Source organism: Chroicocephalus ridibundus, chromosome 1 (genome assembly GCF_963924245.1).
Source record: "Chroicocephalus ridibundus chromosome 1, bChrRid1.1, whole genome shotgun sequence".
NCBI classification, from domain to species: Eukaryota; Metazoa; Chordata; class Aves; order Charadriiformes; family Laridae; genus Chroicocephalus; species Chroicocephalus ridibundus.
The window spans coordinates 110668772-110686604 of NC_086284.1; the positions used below are offsets into that span (position 1 = coordinate 110668772).

At 39.4% G+C, this 17833-nt stretch overlaps 1 long non-coding RNA gene across 1 annotated transcript in view; it reads right to left on the reverse strand.

The window, feature by feature from the left end:
• Nucleotides 1-17833, reverse strand: part of LOC134521181 (uncharacterized) — a 363047-nt gene that overhangs the window by 181076 nt on the left and 164138 nt on the right. The window contains exon 6 of the long non-coding RNA XR_010072674.1: nt 4767-4820. This is a non-coding gene — a long non-coding RNA (uncharacterized LOC134521181). The remainder of the gene's footprint in view (nt 1-4766; nt 4821-17833) is intronic.

Genomic DNA, 17833 nt, shown 5'->3' on the forward strand with positions numbered 1-17833 from the left:
TAGATCTGCACAGGAAGGGCTTGATCCACCATTACTGAAGTTGTGTTTTAACTGTGTGGGTGCAGAATCTGACCCAGGATGCACTAAATGTGTGATCAAAGTAAGGGAGAATTTCTCATGATAACCTCCTGCTGGGAAAAGGCAGATATATGTGCTATCACCCTGAAGAAAGTCAGTCCAGAGTAGCAAAAACCTTAGAAAGTTTTGCCATGCAAGTCACCACAGGACTTAGCATAGCTGACCCGTTGCTACTGCTCCATAAGAAGGGAAAATGGGATTGAAGTTAGGACTAGTTAATTAAAAATACCACAAATGAAAATTCACAGATGAAGTTAACAGGAATTCTGGGGGCTTCCATTACTGACATAAACTGAAGAGAAATACCCTCTTAGCAAACTGAAATGCCATGTTAGTTACAGGGAGATCCAAAAGCAATCTTTTTATAATTACTTCTACTAAACTTCTTCATATTCTTGCACACCGAAACTGAAAGAAAAAGCCCTTCTAACGAACGGCTCCATTTAAGGCCTCTCTCAAAATGTACGCATTCATATATTTTTGTCATTGATTAAAACAAAGGGCCCAGAAGAGCAATTACTTACTGCTGGGCACTACCAGAAATATCTCCGAATTAAATTATTTTCAATAGCGAAAACTATTAGCACATGAATTAAATTGCGTTCTTTTAATAACAGTACTGCCTTTTAAAGGACATTTTGCACTCACCCAGAGATACTTGGAATTCTGAGCATGGATGCATGCAAACCCCAACACTTAGTCAAGAATCTGCTTTTGTTTTTCTTCTGGTTGTTAGTTATTCAGGGGCAAACTGAAACTATTTCATCTGTATTGATTCTGTACGAAATTCACCCCCATGCACAGAAACAAGCACACAGTTTGACACCATACAAGACTTCAAAATAACAAACTGCCATGTGGAATGAAACCTAAGGCCAGTGCATCCAGTCCTGGGTCTCTGAGAGAGGCAGGACCAGATGTTTCAGAGGAGGTTTAAATGAAGCATAATTAGTAGACAGTCATTCGTTTATTTTTATTCTAGCTTGTACACCTTTTGGTTTATAGTTTGTTTGTGAACAGATCTCTGCATGTATCTGAATCTGAAGCAGAGAGTGATTAGCTGAATCCCATGGTTTTGTTCAAGCATAACACTGGCAACCAGATTTCCTGTGTGAAAACTATGAATCCAATTTTCACTCCCAATGACTGTTCCTTATAATGTGCTTTGTGTCTGCCAGCAACGTGATGCGCTAGAATAGTCCTAACTTGCTAAAATTTCTGAACATTTCAAAAATGCTCAAGCAGTCTTGGAGTACAAAAAAACTTCTGAATGAATCGTCATGTCAGTTACCAGAGCTCTTCTGGCATACAATTTAAAGATAGTTTTCCCCAAAACAGCTATTTAGAGCTTTTAATATTTCATATAGAACCCAAATTCACTCCTTGTAATGAAAATATAAAGTGCCACCAGTAGCACAAAAGTGCATGAAATATAAATTTTAAATAAAAGAATTAAAAATGATCATTTTCATGTTGGATTTCCTATGTCCATATAGAAAATGTCTGGTCCACAATCTGTGTACTGTAAAGAAATTGTATACTAGTGATACACCCCATACTTTTAGCAGGCTTTCAGTGCCTCTGAGAAGGCCTTGCAAACTTTAAAATAGCACACGTTAAAATACGGGGGTTTTGTCAGAGAGCTAATTATTGTAAGAATTGCTGTTGACTGCATCTACAGAAAATTCTATTATTGCACAGTGTTGCAATAGCAACCCAATGCCTCACTCACTAGGCAGTTGTTTAGGCTCACAGCATACTACCATGCAAATACCAACAGAATGAGGGCTCACCAAAACCACAAATAATCTTGAAAATACGTTGATTCGTGTTTTAACTTGGTAGAGAAGTGTAAAAGGTGCCAAATCACCCCCCTTTTCATTACGAGTAGCGAAGATCAGCACCGTTCTCCATGTTGAGCTGACCGTTATCACCTATATTCATCCAAACCCCTTACTTCATCACAGACACGTTCATAAACTGGGATCCAATTAATTCATAGGAATTGTACAGAATACATATTATGTCCGTAGAGCAGAGGTAGCTATTGTAGCTATTTTTCCTACTTCATGAAGGCTACAATCATCAACATTAAGGACAAAAAAGCCTATAAATGAAGCCAGTAAGGAGAGCAAACAATTCATAACCAGGAAACTTCTTTTGGAGGTCTAATCTCTGCCTTCGGCCTGGTTTTCTTAAAAAATGTCATTGACTGATAGACATACTTTATCCAGAAATATAGACGAGGTGATCTTTGGGAGCGGGGGGCCGGAGTAAGAGGCTATGGAAGGTACAGGGAAGTGGTTGGAAAAAATAGTTTGTTTATTAACTAAAAATGCAGTTTAAATGATCCAGATTAATTTGACTTAATTCTTTTAATAAAATAAAATTCTCTGTTCTTTTAAAGATAGGTTTGGAGAAATATTACTGAAATATATTGATTTTTGTTTCAGAAAAAATGATTAATGATACTTAAAGAAACAAAGACTTAAAAAAATTAAATTAAATTTGTTATTCAAGCCACAATTATTTCTTTTTTCATATTTTTCATGTTGATGAATAAACCAGTTATTATTCCAAATCAATCTTGGCATTACAATTTATATCTGAAAGGCAAGTGATATTACTAGCTCTTCACAAGATACTTTGATATAAGAAGAAGAAGAGAGATTAACGACAACCATCATTTTGCTAAAGCTGTTAAAATTCTATTATTAACTGATTTATTTATTGTTGATGTCTATATCTTGCAATGTTTTGAACAAAATACCATGAACAAAATTTCAAGCCTGAATAATGAACCTTGCAGGAATGACTAATTTGGACACCTCTAATATCCAGAAAAAGACCGTGCAGGTGTTTGTTTATTTGTTTGTTTGTTTTAATAAATGTAAATTTTGTTCCTTGATCATTTGTCCTTTGCAACCAATCTTTTAATATGAAATACTTTTCAGAAGTCCTCAAGACTAACACTTGAAATCACTAGATGTTTTTTTAATCCAAGATTTCCCTCCCTGCTTGCAGCACTGATTGCAGACTAATTTGCAAACAAAATCCAGGGATATCAAACTAGGGGCACCAGAAAGACAGCACTAGCTGAAGTCTACATCTGCTTTTTAAAGGAAATAAAGGCATTGGGAAGAGTGGATTTGAAATGCATTTCCAGGAGAAGATCTAAAAGGAAGATGTTTCTCCTTGGTGAACTGGTATCACAGAATCACAGAATGGTTTGGGTTGGAAGGGACCTTAAAGATCATCTATTTCCAACCCCCCTGCCATGGGCAGGGACACCTCCCACTAGACCAGGCTGCTCAAAGCCCCATCCAGCCTGGCCTTGAACACTTCCAGGGATGGGGCATCCACAGCTTCCATGGGCAACCTGTTCCAGTGTCTCACCACTCTTACAGTAAAGATTTTCTTCCTAATATCTAATCTAAATCTCTCCTCTTTCAGTTTAAAACCATTACCCCTCACCCTATCATTACACTCCCTGATAAAGATCGAGAAAGCTTTCTAGGTGTTGGCAGCACCACAGAAAAATCCAATGATAAGAAGTTAGAATGATGAGAAGAGGGACCACCTCACCCAAAATAAAGATGTTAACAGTACTGATAAAGTGTTAAAGCTATGAAACATTTCAATATGAAACAAGAGACAGACTTACATAGGAACACCATGCCTTTTATTTACTATTTTGTCTGTATTTAGTTATTTTAACCAGGGCTATTGAAAAGTACAGGCACTTTAAATCTAAGGCAAACCATAGCTGCATAGTGTGAACGAAATATTCTATAAAAAAAAAGGATTTTTAATTCATTTTGTCCACCCTTTTCTCTCCCAACAAGGTATCACACCACACTATAAGAAGGATCAAAAAATGATCGAATTGGGTACAGGCAACGTTGAAGCTCTACTGCATGCAGATGATATTACCCGACTCCCTCACTAAAACCCGTAACAATACAGGAGATGGCCAAAAAAGTGTTTTCTGCAAGCTGTACCTACAGCATACAACAACAGTCAATCAAACTGGAATTCCACAGGTAAAGCATACAAGCCAGCCTACCAACCTATGCTCAGTGAGATTGTAAATTGGTGCTTTGCCTCGATTTTTTAGTATCCAGCAAACCAGATCATTAACTGTAATTTCATTCATTTTGTAATTGCATTTTATTAAGTTCAAATCTACAGAAACGGTTTATGAATTTCCAAAGCCATCTCCACCTCCCAACAGCCACTTTAGTGTAGCTGTGTCATTCCTGTGCTGTTAAAACACCACCTCTGAAGTTCTCATCAGACAATCTTGTTTGCAATGATGGTATCTTGGTAGGTAGAGGGAGACTGATAGCACCAAGCAATAAAAATCTCAATTTGTATGGCTTTGAAAAAACACAAATATCAACGCATACTGTGAGGAAACTAGGACAACAAGAGAAAAGAAGAAGGGAGAAAAAGAATAAAATTAAGCATACCTGGAGAATAAATTCCTTTTCTAATTGAAAATTATAGAAGTCTGAAAATTTCAACAGATTTTTAAAATTAGATGCTGACAACAGCATTTTGAAAATAATTATAATAGATTTTGCAAAGTTTCTCCAACAGCACAGAACACCAATCGCTCAGAATTAGTTGCCTAATGTCTGGAAAACATTTTTGTGAAAAAATTGTGACCATGCATGTTTGCTTACCTGATCTGTTAAACTAAATTCACTGGCCTGAGCAGAACGTATTGTAAAAGAAATCTGTAAAAGCAAAAAAAAAAAAAAAAAAAGTTAATTATAATTTATTTCTCTCTCTCATACTTTTGATGACAAATTAGTAACAACAAAATCATACTAAACAAAAAGCTTCTTAAAATCTATTAGGTCAATATTTTCCCAAAAGAATCCTGACTGAATGGCAGTTTTATATTTTTAAACAATAGTACTAAAATACCAACAGATATAGTACACCATGCTATTCAAAAAGGCTTAAAGGTATCTGCTATGTAGTTGGAATCAACTTTTGTGTCTTTTTATTCAAATATAAATGCATAGCTATCATTATTTCCTTAAAGGATACTCAGATTTAGAATATGTTCATCTGGTGTTAAAAAAAAAAAAAAAGCATATATTTCTCATTAACTGTTCACCAAGGCACTTGAATACACAGAGTTCATTTACTTTCTATAACATTTAACATAAAAACATGGGTTTAGGAAGGGGAGGTCCTGCTTAACCAACCTGATCTCTTTCTATGACCATGTGACCCGCCTTCTGGACACAGGGAAGGCTGTGGACGTCGTCTATCTGGACTTTGGTAAGGTCTTTGACACCGTCCCCCACAGCATTCTCCTGGAGAAGCTGGCGAATCATGGCATAGACAAGTGTACTCTTCGCTGGGTAAAAAACTGGCTGGATGGCCGTGCCCAGAGAGTTGCAATTAATGGGGTGAAATCCTCTTGGCGGCCGGTCACCAGTGGTGTCCCTCAGGGCTCAGTTTTGGGGCCAGTTTTGTTTAATGTCTTTATCAATGATCTGGATGAGGGGATTGAGTGCACCCTCAGTAAGTCTGCAGATGACACCAAACTAGGTGGGAGTGTTGATCTGCTTGAGGGTAGGAAGGCTCTACAGAGGGACCTGGACAGGCTGGATCGATGGGCCAAGGTCAACTGTATGAGGTTTAATAAGGCCACGTGCCGGGTCCTGCATTTCGGTCACAACAACCCCAAGCAACGCTACAGGCTTGGGGAAGAGTGGCTGGAAAGGTGCCCAGCAGAAAAGGACCTGGGGGTGCTGGTGGACGGCCAGCTTAACATGAGCCAGCAGTGGGCCCAGGTGGCCAAGAAGGCCAACAGCATTCTGGCTTGTATCAGGAATAGCGTGGCCAGCAGGAGCAGGGAAGTGATCGTGCCTCTGTACTCGGCACTGGTGAGGCCTCACCGCGAGTACTGTGTTCAGTCCTGGGCCCCTCTGTACACGAGGGACACTGAAGTGCTGGAATGTGTCCAGAGGAGAGCTACCAGGCTGGTGAGGGGTCTGGAGACCAGGGCATATGAGGAGAGGCTGAGGGAGCTGGGCATGTTCCGCTTGGAGAAGAGGAGGCTGAGGGGAGACCTCATTGCCCTCCACAACTACCTGAAAGGAGGTTGGAGAGAGGTGGGTGTTGGCCTCTTCTCCCAGGTGAATAATGACAGGACCAGAGGAAATGGTCTGGAGTTGTGGCAGGGGAGGTTTAGGTTAGATATTAGGAAGAATTACTTTACTGAAAGAGTGGTCCGGCACTGGAACAGCCTGCCCAGGGAGGTGGTTGAGTCACCATCCCTAGAGGTATTTAAGAAATGTCTAGATGTGGCACTTCAGGGCATGCTCTAGTGGCAGAGATTGTAGGTTTTCTGGTTGGACTCGATGATCTTAAGGGTCCCTTCCAACCATGAAGATTCTGTGATTCTGTGATAAACACAGTATGAAAAGAACATTACTAAGACGGTGATGTGATTAATAGAAATATCAGAAAATGCCAAATGTTAGCCTGCCCGTGCAACTTCTATTTCGTTCAATGAGTATGGAATATGCTACAGTTGCTAATTGCTTAGTCACATAGTATTCTTCCATGGGAACGCCTCTTCATTCCTTGTACAAACACACATTCAAAAAAAAAAGTTCCAGCACTGATACTTTGTGTTGATTTCATTGCTTAACATGTGGACTGGAGAGAGATTCATGGAGTAGTAGTCAAATCCTGATAGAAAAACTGCAGTATGCAGCTATAGTCCACACACTCTAATCACAACTGGTTTGACCGTGTTATCACCGTGCAACTCAAGTTCAGCAAATTCTTTTGGAGGAATGACATTGTCCCAGATGAGTTCCTTGGTGCTAAGAGATCAAGCTGAAAAGTGAATACTAAATTTGAATCACACGGGCTCATTTTTTTTCAGAGGACACAGCACTTTATACATTCAAGCTACTGCTCACGGTGATTTCAGTCGGAAACATGAATATCAAGCACACTGCAAATTAGGTGACAAACTGAGGTTACAAAAATGGGGAACACAAAATTGCTGACCATCTCTAAACTTGATGCAATGAACTTCACATGTTGATGTGTGAATTCTGTGGTAAATTAGAGAACTGAATTTTATTCGTCAGGGCTTTAATCAACTCTGTCAAGAGACTCCTTTTTCTTGTCCTGAGATGGTCTCAATTAATAGATACTTCTACTGTCTCTTTCTGAACAACACTGGCCCTTACTCCACACCAAATTCAACCTCAGAGAGATGTCTCTGAAAAAGTGTGTTGCCAAGTAAAGGAAAGACTTCCATACTGCATTTGCAGAGGATGGTTACATCAAGCTAAACAAGCCACACTGGTACTGTTTGACTTTACCACTGTACCACTTCAATAGTGTCATAATGCAGGTTTTCTTGACAAGTGTCTATTCAGGGTATTGGGAATGCAAAAAGTCCTCAGAAATTCTGTTAGGAGGACACCATACCATCCTTTCTTCAAGCTGGTATGACAAAAGGTTTGTTTGGTATAGTGTTTCACTAAATACCTGTTGACCACAGGGAAAGTGACTAAAGATACATAGTTTCAATCCTGGACTCTGGAAATGAAGTCTTATAATGGGAAATGTCATATGATGTCAATGAAAGACTCTTGAAAAAGATTATGATAACACAGAAAGACAGTTCTGTCGCGTCTCTTCCATTCGCTGGAGACAGCAGTTTTTGGCATATGGAACATCATTCCCTATATGAGTAATGGCCAACGCATCTTGCATTTTTCAGTAAAAGGCCAGCCATGATGCTGAGAATTTTGCAAATGGAACAATAAACAGCAAGAAGGAAGGGTGCAGACAAGCTGCAAACCCTGTCAGATCATCCCAACTACCATCAAACTCTAGCGAGTATGCTGCTAATAAAATATAGTTTTCTCTTGGTTACATTAGCATCCTTCGCATGTAGCCAGACTAGTTTATTTCAACTTAAAAACCAGGACTTGGGTCAAACAACTTTGAGCTGAAAGGGTCATATCTTCCGCACTTCCTTAGCCACCTGCTTGTTTGTGCTTTTTGAGAACTCCTGTCTCATTTCAGAAAGATTTATCACGGGAGTTACCTTCCTAGTCCGAACTACAGTCCTGCTACTGGGTTTGCACCACTGGACTGGTGCAACTGTGCAGGTCACTGTAGGTAAAATGGTTTCTCTGCTCAAAGCTAATAGCAGGAAAGTTTTCAGCAGTTTAACTGCAGGAGAGTTTGAGCAAATACAAAAACAGTGAAAAGATGACTGATGATAGCGTAAAGGATAAACTGAACAGCGGTCACTGTGCTTTTGTAAGATTTGCTGTACATAATCCCTTATTCTGAGGTTATACACAGAACAGAAGTGGAATGAGTTTTAGTAGGAAAAAACCAAACAAACCCAAACAAAACCAAACAGAAGCAACCCAACCGAAAAACACACAAAACCCATACCCAGAACGCGTACTGATATGCAACCAATTTGAAAAACAGTCCATGTGTTCAGAACAGTGAGAAATTCAGGCGAATACCTGTGTCTCCATGTTTAACTAAAGCCATGTTTGCCTGAGAAAGACCACTACTTTGGGCACTTAAAGTCTGCAGTTACACTGATGACTGTTCATCTAACATTTCCCAACAGTATTGCAAGAGAAGCTTTGGATTCGAACTCCAGCCGCACCAGTTATAACCCACCATCCTCAACCATTCATGGTTAGACTCCAGAACCAAGCACATCAGAGACGGTCCTGATGATTATGTTTGTTTAGCATTGGAGAGCAAACTATCTTTCCCTGATAGACTTTTGGGTAGCCTTTCAGTAACAACAGGAATGCATGAAAACTAGCAAGAGTAAGCGGGTTAATGACAGACCAGATGCAATTTGCTTATCTTGGCCACATCTCAGAGCTGTGGCGGTCGCCCATCCCTGCTGATGCAGGCATTGCTGCCAGCACTCCTGTACCAGTCAAAAGCTCTGAACATATGACTCCACTCTGGGACAAAAAGGCCCCTTTTTGTATCAGCAGCTCTGCTTCCCTCGTTAATTATGTCACAGCCTCTTTCAGAACAAAAAATATTGCCCCCCCCTCCTTAGTCCACCTATCTCTGTATTGCTAAGAGAAAGTAACTTGGATTCTTTACCTGTTAGTGAATCACAAGCAAACTGTTACCCCCACACTCACTGGAGGAACAGGCATCTTGCAGAGTCTGATGGGGGAAGACAGGATTTTTCTAGCTGTGACAAAGTCCAAGCAGGAAATGAAGCAAGTTTTAGCCTTCTAGTTTGCAGAGTCTGCAGATGCAGTCACCAACTTCTCATTTTCAAACCGAGCACGTATGATATGATATAAAAAGCATCAAGGTACTGAGACAATTATCATGCACCTCTAAAGATACAATTTTTACGGTCACTTTTCAGAGGAGAACAGTGCTGTTATTCTCTTTTTATCCTTTAAATATTTAATAGTAATCCTATTTTATGCATATTAATATTGAGTCACTTATAACGAGATTTGCAAAGGTATTGATTTCAATGGGAGTTAAGAGCTAAATATCTTTATACAGAGACACAGCCTTCATCCTATTAAATCTCTACATTTATTGTCTACACACAAATCATTATAAAGCAGGCATTATTCAAAAAAGGGCTCAATAGCAAGAAAAAAAGCCCAATTAACAAGGAATTCATGCAATTATGGAAGTTTGGAAGTCGCCTGGGGTTGTGTTTGCCTGCAAATCATTGGTGAAAGATGAAAAGGGAAGAGTTTGTTTCATCCCCATTTCCACAGTATTATTTTCACTTCAGCTCTGCATTATTAATTTTTAAAACCTGAAGCATTAGGACTTCTAACAAAGTTTCAGGTTAGGAGCAAAGATGGCATTAGCTGGATTTCTGGGGGATCTTTACTTTGCAACACTATCATCAGTGCTGGGGTTAGCCCTATCAATAGCTAAAAGCAACAGTCTGGGGTTCTTTTCTATAGCTCTTGGATGTTTGTAGATAATTAAACTGGCTTTTCTGACCCTAGGCTTTTAGGCGTTACAGTCAGGTCAGCACAAATAATGCTGGACTGTATATTTTAATGCCTAAACTTCTTCCCTCCAATTCCACACCCATTTATGTGAAAAAAAGGAAAAGAAATAAGAACTGAGGACCAACAGAAATGAACGCTGGCTAATTAAAGTAAGGGTGTTCTTTAAGTACTAAAACTGTTTTGTTTTATTATTATAGACTCAATTTTTCCATAAAATTCTCCAGGTGACAATGTAAAGTCAAGAGGTAAAAGAAATCTATCAGTATATATGCCTGCCTAAGTGGCACCGGAAAAGTCAGTGAGACAAGGAGAATCACAGTTGAATATCCTTGTGATAGAATCAAGGCATTGCAGGACAGCATATATTTCATTGCACAGTGCTTTTATGGCCCTTTTTAAGTATAATGCTGTGATGGGCTTCACACACGTTCTTACACCGACAAAATACTTGGCTGGTTACGAACACAATGATGAATGTGTCCAGCAAACTTTGATAGCTGCAAATTCCTGCCTTCCAGTGTGCAACAGTTTTTACCTCCTTGTCAGCTACACGCAGCTCTCTGGCTTGGAACTGGTTTTCTGCTCTCGAGGTGGATTATGATATATCATGATAAATCATTATTGGGGGGGGGGGGGGGTGGAAATGTTTATTTTCTCAGGTTTTATCCCCAACACTTTCCTAGAAAGCAACAAGTTGAGCCAAGCAAGGGTTCCCAGAGTGATCCCGATGCTCCTAGGACACTGATGGCTCTACCTAGCATGCAGTGGCACAGGGCAAAGATACTACTGATTTCTCCAACTCAGACCTCCTGGGAGGGATAGCTGCCCGTACAGACACTGCCAAGACCAAAGGAAAGATCCACAGTTTGAGATGGACCTTAGACTGCCTGTCCTAATTGATGCTCCCATGGAGTAGAGAAATGGCTAAATAAAGTGGAGGATGCTTTGTCTGTGCAATGACGGTGCTAGTGCTGGTGCTTAACACTACCACCAGTGAGAGGAGACAATGGCCAGGCGGCTGTGGAGATAGCCCTCACTGTGGCAGCAGCTGAGTACCTAGGAGAGACCACTGCCACCCCAACACTGAAGTCCTACCGAAATGGATTCATTTCACTCAGGGGGCAAAGCTCTGGTAGACTTATTTACGCTGTTTAAAATAGAAGTAATGCAACAAACATGCAAGAGCTTGCACTATTCAGCAGGACACACTCCTACCCTCACAAATGAATGACGGCGTGTTTATTAAACAAGACTGGTTCTGACCCCATTATGCAGCTAAAATGGAATGAAAGTTATATTACACAGCACAGAACTCGACAGTATAAAGCAATCTAAAAAAAGGTTAAATAAAATTATTTGCATTTTCCCAAAACAAAATTCTATATTTCAGGAGGAAAAGACTACTAATATTGGAGATGGTGAGTAATAAATGTGTGTGTAAATAGCCAACAGAACCCTCTAAATTTTATTGAAAATGTTGGAGTTCTTTGAAAAAGAAAAAATTCCCTTTTTTAAATGGATATTTCCAGCTGAACAGGGTTAATCTGAAAAGACTGAGAAGTCATACTTAATGCAAAAAAAACCCTGAAGAAGTTATCTACCAGTACCTCAGATACCACTAAAACTGAACTGGAGTTTTTTGTGGGGAAAAAAGGTGTTCATGGTATTTTCTGCATTTAAAGTAAGTACATAAGTACAAGTAGAACCAAACTCTTTTCCTTTCTCATGAGTTTGCGTGAACAAACACAAACTATTTAGTGGGATTTTCTTGATACGGATTTTTTATAGTTTTTATTTCGTGGACAGTTCTGTCTCAGAAACATAATACAGAAAATGAAACAAGCATTTTATTAAACGAATTTAACTTTAAAGTTCTTTCAAATGTCCACTGGTTTGGGAGTGAGAACTTAACACTTCTTTCCCTAGCGAGATCTGTTCTACTTTGTAAGGCTTTGAGTTCACTTCAGTTCTCAAATTAGGGATGAAATTAGACTCAAATATTGTCTCTGCTAATTGCAGTCAGATTCCTATAACAATACACAAGCAATGACCAATTTATCAAACCAAAGCTTACATAACTATTTTCTTTTTGTTAGTAGTAGTTTCACTCACTGCTAAAAAAAGACAAAGTCTTTTAAGTAAAAAGTCTTTTTTCTCATAAAGTACTTAAAACAGGATTAATTTTTATATACTTACTCGGGGCTGGATTGCACTGTAAGCCCATTATAGCGGAAAAAGAGAGACGTAAAAGCTCCACTGCACCTGGAGGAGGATCAGAAGGCACACCCACAACTCCCACACAGCCACGGTCCCCTGCAGCGCGCTCCCCATGACAGCTAATTTGTGGGGCACCTGGAGCAGATCTACAGCCGGGCAACCATCCTGAGACTCACCCAAGACGCCTCTTTATTCCCCTTCAATGGGCAAACAGCAGATTTCTCCTTTCCTATTGCTCACTGCAATTTCACTGCCAGGGTCCAAAGTCTCCCTGTGGAGATAAAACCCCACATCCACAGCCAAAGGCCTGCAATAGGCAAAGACATCCTACATACCACTTCCAGACCCACACTTAGGGACAAGTACAACATGGTGCTTCATCTTCTGTTTTGCTGAGTGACTGTCAATGCTGCTGTTTGTAAAAAACTTACCATGACACTCGCCCCTTGTATGAGCTGTCTTATATCCGAGAGCATTCAAACTCAGAGATATCTTACATTTACAATCCATGCAGCACAAAGCCGAACACACTGTTGAACACAAAATATTACACAGGAGTAAAAGCCCACAAACTGATCTTAGATACCTCACTATAGGTGCAGAGCAACTCCATTAAATCGTAAAACAGAAATCCACAACCCGCTCAGCCCTGGCTCACTCAATTACCATTTTTTTTGATTAAAAAAAAAAAAAAAACCAAAACAACAAACCAGTAAGCATTACACTAGTTATTTATCTAGCAGAATAACTTGTTTAAGATTTTTGGCACTATTTCAGTTAAGCTTTGTAATTTGTCTTGTAACATTTTTTAATATACGACATGAATACAAAACTGCATTTCAAAGAACTGCAAAGCCACAAGTTACATAACAATGGCTGCAAAGTGGAATCCGTTTTAACTCATAATAGGTATAATTAGCACAACAGAAATTAATCACGTTATATTTCAGTGCATTTTTAAAATGTTCCAGATGCTTTATGCTTTCAGTACTTCATTTGTATTTACTTAAATTCTTATTAAACAAGGTTTGTGCAGGAATGGTACATAGACCTGACAGCTAAACACCAAATTGCTCATTTTTTTCACTTGTGTGACTAAACAGGAGAAAATTATATTCTGTTTGCTGCTCGCCCCCTCAAACAAACCAAACAAAAACCTCAGCTAACAGACCTATCCAAATATAGTGCTATACAGGAGGTGAGAGGAGATGATATGTCACTTTGTTCTTTGTTTTTTTTCCTATAAAACTGCATAGTCTTAGCAAAGTAAAGAAAATAAAAGCACAAACAAAAGTAAGGACTCTAATCCCTGAGATTCTCAAAGATATTCTTCTATGAATATTTCATCTTCCAAATCCAGTCTGAAAATCTCTGTGCTTACACTTTGTCGTAAGGATTATTTTTTTCTACCTTAAAATTTTGGTATCTGTTCCTAGGTAAATTCCGGTTCATCCTTCCCAGTACAGCTTCAGTATTCCCACTGCTTTCCCTTTTGTTGACTGTCTCATCCCTAAGCATTTCCTACATAAGTCACATCTCCCACCCATAACTATTTTTACATCAGGAACCTGTTGCCTACGCCACCAAACACTTACCTACAACGCACTTTTCACTATCACGACTAAGAAAAAAGCCGTGGTTTCATCGCCTGTGTGAGAGCCAAGCTCACTGCATGCAGCCAGCCTGAGGTCTCCTCCTGGGGCCTGATGCAGACAACTGAAGCTAGTGGAATTTACAGCACCACCGTGACCTCTGCCTTTAACCTTGAAAAAGCTATGTTATCTCTATAGCACCCTTCTTTTCTCTGCTAACACAGACAGATTCCTTTCAGAGGTTTTTCAGCTGGAGAGAAGTATTTCCATAATTATTATTCCTCTGACTATTCCAATACAGAAATCTTCCCACACAAAATGTTTTTCTTAGCTGCAAACTATAAATCTTCTGAATTTTGATCCTCCTGTGATCTCCCCTGCCTGCAAAACTTCATCCACAACACTAGTCTTTCACTAGTCACATACAATAAATTGACATCTTTATTCCAGTAGCTGCCACTGTCACTCTCTTCCACTTCTCCAACATATTCTACCTCTCCTTTTCCAATTCCCCAGTTATGCCTGGAGCTATATAATCTACCAAGAGAAAAATCCTTCTGTTTTTATTTCCTATTGCCTCATTTTTCTTCCAGTTTTTTTTTTTCCTGTCCCTGTATGTCTGACCTCCATGAAGAAGTCTCAATTCTAGAAATATTCCTTCTTATAAAGTACTTGCTTGTGTTGCTCCTCCACTGCCTCCTCTTTCAACAGAGAATTTGATAAGGCAGCTTTCTCTTATTCCCTGGCATCTCCTTGGACCAAGCATTTTGATTGTTTTCTACTTAGGTCATGCCCAGCCACAGCACAAAGAACTGTCTTCCACCAAGAAGCATCTCTTGTTTCTGACACAAGTGCAGTTCAGTACACCGCTGGTCTTTTGGTCCTCTTGGGTGTGTTGGTTCCTCTTCCAAGTTAAGCGGACCAAGTTATTAAGGAAGTCCTTCGTGCATGGAGACAGCATACACACATTCCAGCCTGAACAGTGCTTCGACATACTTAGACAAGCTTCATTACTGAACAATCCGAGCACTTAACAAGCTTTAGGTATTTATCCCCACAACAGTCCTGTAAGAGATCCCTATTTTTACCTGATGGGGAACTGAGGCATAGGAAAACTACTTATGCTACTTAACCGCAGGATATCTGTGATAACTGAGGAACCAAAGCTAAGTCTCTGATAACCCAGACTAGAACGCTAATCTACAGACTATTCCTCCCACTTCCTAAATGATAAGGGTTCCGCACTTCTCATGTATGTAATTTTTTTTCTCCTGTTGTCCTTGGAGTGATCTGTGCATAGATGAGCTATTTTGGCTGGCTTCAAGGCAAAGAAATGGGGTGTCTTTTCCTCCCCCTACACATCCTTAGCCAGAAACTGTTTAGCCATTTGTATTTTGCTGTGTGCAGCACTTCTGATTTTAGTCTTTGATACAATAATAATTGATGTCCCTATAGCTATTACTAGATGCAGTTAAAGAAAAAATAACAACAGGAGGAGGAGAAGAATGGAATGTTACATGTGGTTTCTGTAGAGAATTCCAAAGTAACTGCTAAATCTATGCTATTTCCAGTACCATCTTGTTTCCTCTAATTCTGCCCGTCTTGTGTACTGGTTATAGCTGTGTGTTTATTTTTATGTGAAAAAGAATTATTAATTTTCTATCACCTATCTTTCCACGTACATTTTACTAAAATATTTGCATTCTACTCATCTCTCTGAACTCAGGTTTTTATGTGGAAATGTGGGAGATATTTGGATCCTGTCTACCGTGGATCCAAAGAGTACCTCAAACAGCATTTATGAAAATACAGCATACACTTGGGTTAGGCTAGCAGAGTTACATTAAATGAACTGCAGATCCTGCAGCAGACTTAGGTCAAAATGAACTCATGGTATATTAACACTTTAGAGTATCTAGAAATGTTTGTTTATTTTCAGAAGCCTTCTTCCAGCATGTTCCCTCAGGTCTTCTATCTTCGGACTTCCTCCTGGCAGCTGATGTAATCATTCAACCCCATGCAGCAGTCAGTGTGCACAACAGCATAAGCTGCACCACTGTGCCTTGCATGTAACCTGCGTCAGTCAAGGAGGTTACAGCAAGGCTGTGGGGTTTGGCCTCAATGATCTAAGTTTCTCTACCACTGAACATCTTAGATAAGAGCCAACACATACAGCTAAACTAAAATCAAGCTCAAGATTCAAGATGAACTACAGATCATTAGAAGTTCTTTTCGGGGGCGGGGGGGGGGGGGAGGCGAAGATGACCACTCTCCTGTGCTATAAAGGCATCTGCCTCAGGAAAGCATGGCTCATCACACCATACTGCTCAACACCCTTTGCCAAACCTTTCATCAAATATGGAAACAAAATTTCCAAAATTCTAAGCATTATTCTATTCTGGACACTAATACTCACTTTTTCCACCTTAAGACTTTACTGACGACTGGGATTTTGCCCACACACCAAACAATTCTAGAGTCTGTTACCTATTTTGAAGAGACAGCTGCACTATATCATGAAGAAACACTGCCCACACGGAGACAGCAGCCAGAGGTAGCCACTATGACTTTGCCAGTACAACTCCTCAGAGACAAAGTTATTACAAATTATTTTCTGTATCAGACAAGTAAATCTGCTGAAGTGGGGGGGCAGGGGCAGGAGAAAGAAGAGTAAGAGGTGATGAAGAGGAACACTGTTGTAAATCATGTGCCTAATGTAGACAAAAATCATAAATAAAAATTATTTCCAGTGGACAAGTAGAACCTCGGGAACTAAAATGTTTTTGTTCCTCATTAAACAAAATTCCTTTTTCCTAGGACTAAAACCATACAACCTCTGGATCCATTTTTCTGTGAATTTCAAAACAAACCAAATATCCTTTCCAAATAACAGCAAAAGTATTAAGCAGGCTATCTGCTTCAAACTGAATATTTTCCACACTCCATGAACTGATCAAGTCAATCTAAGTCTATTGTTTATATTCTTTAAGTTTCTTAAAGGAAGTTGGAAAGAACACCTGATGATGCAAAGTCCATTTAAACAACTTAGACTGCACCTATATTGCTTGTTTGGTCCTGTCCCTATGACAAAATATAGTTTGTGCACACGTGGAAATATGAAAATCTTTTATCTAGTTCACTTATCATTCATAAACTATTAAACAATGTCAAGAATGTTGAGAAGAGCAGCTTAAAATTAAGTCACAGGAATGGGAAGAAATGGCCAGTTGTGCTCCTGGGAAGAAATGGCCAGTTGTGCTCCTGGGAAGAAATAGCCAACTATATTCCTAACTCATTTAATATGATCATGAAACTATGTTTGTATAAATGCATAAATATTACTGTAATGATCAATTAAAGGCAAGTTTTGAGATCAATTAACTTCTGTAAATCTTAAACCAGCAAATATTCTACATGAATAGGAGCACTACTGCTACATTGCTGATGACGTGCTAGAATGTTAAAATGTACAGGCAAGTCAATTCTACCAATACGTACATTCTACCAATAAATATTATCCCTTGTTTCTGTGCACACACCAGAGCCATAATGTCCATTTATGCATAAGAGTACATGTATATGAAATTACTCCAACTTATGGATGCGTCCCAAGCTGGAACTTTTAAAACTGGGCCAGAGTGAATTAAAAGGGAAAAAAAATATAGAAGACATTCAAAACAAGGCCCTGCATGCCGTGAAGTTTGGCACAATCTTAAACCATAACAAGGCCATGAATGAGCGTATGGCATTCACAAATACCAACACACTAACATTTAGCTTGATATATCTTACAGATGGCAGTATTTTGCCACAGCAGGGTGAAGATCTTGGCAGGATAGCACAGAAAACAATAAACACTGAAGATTTTAGAGCTGGATTTTCAGAAACTGGCCTCCATATTTGTGA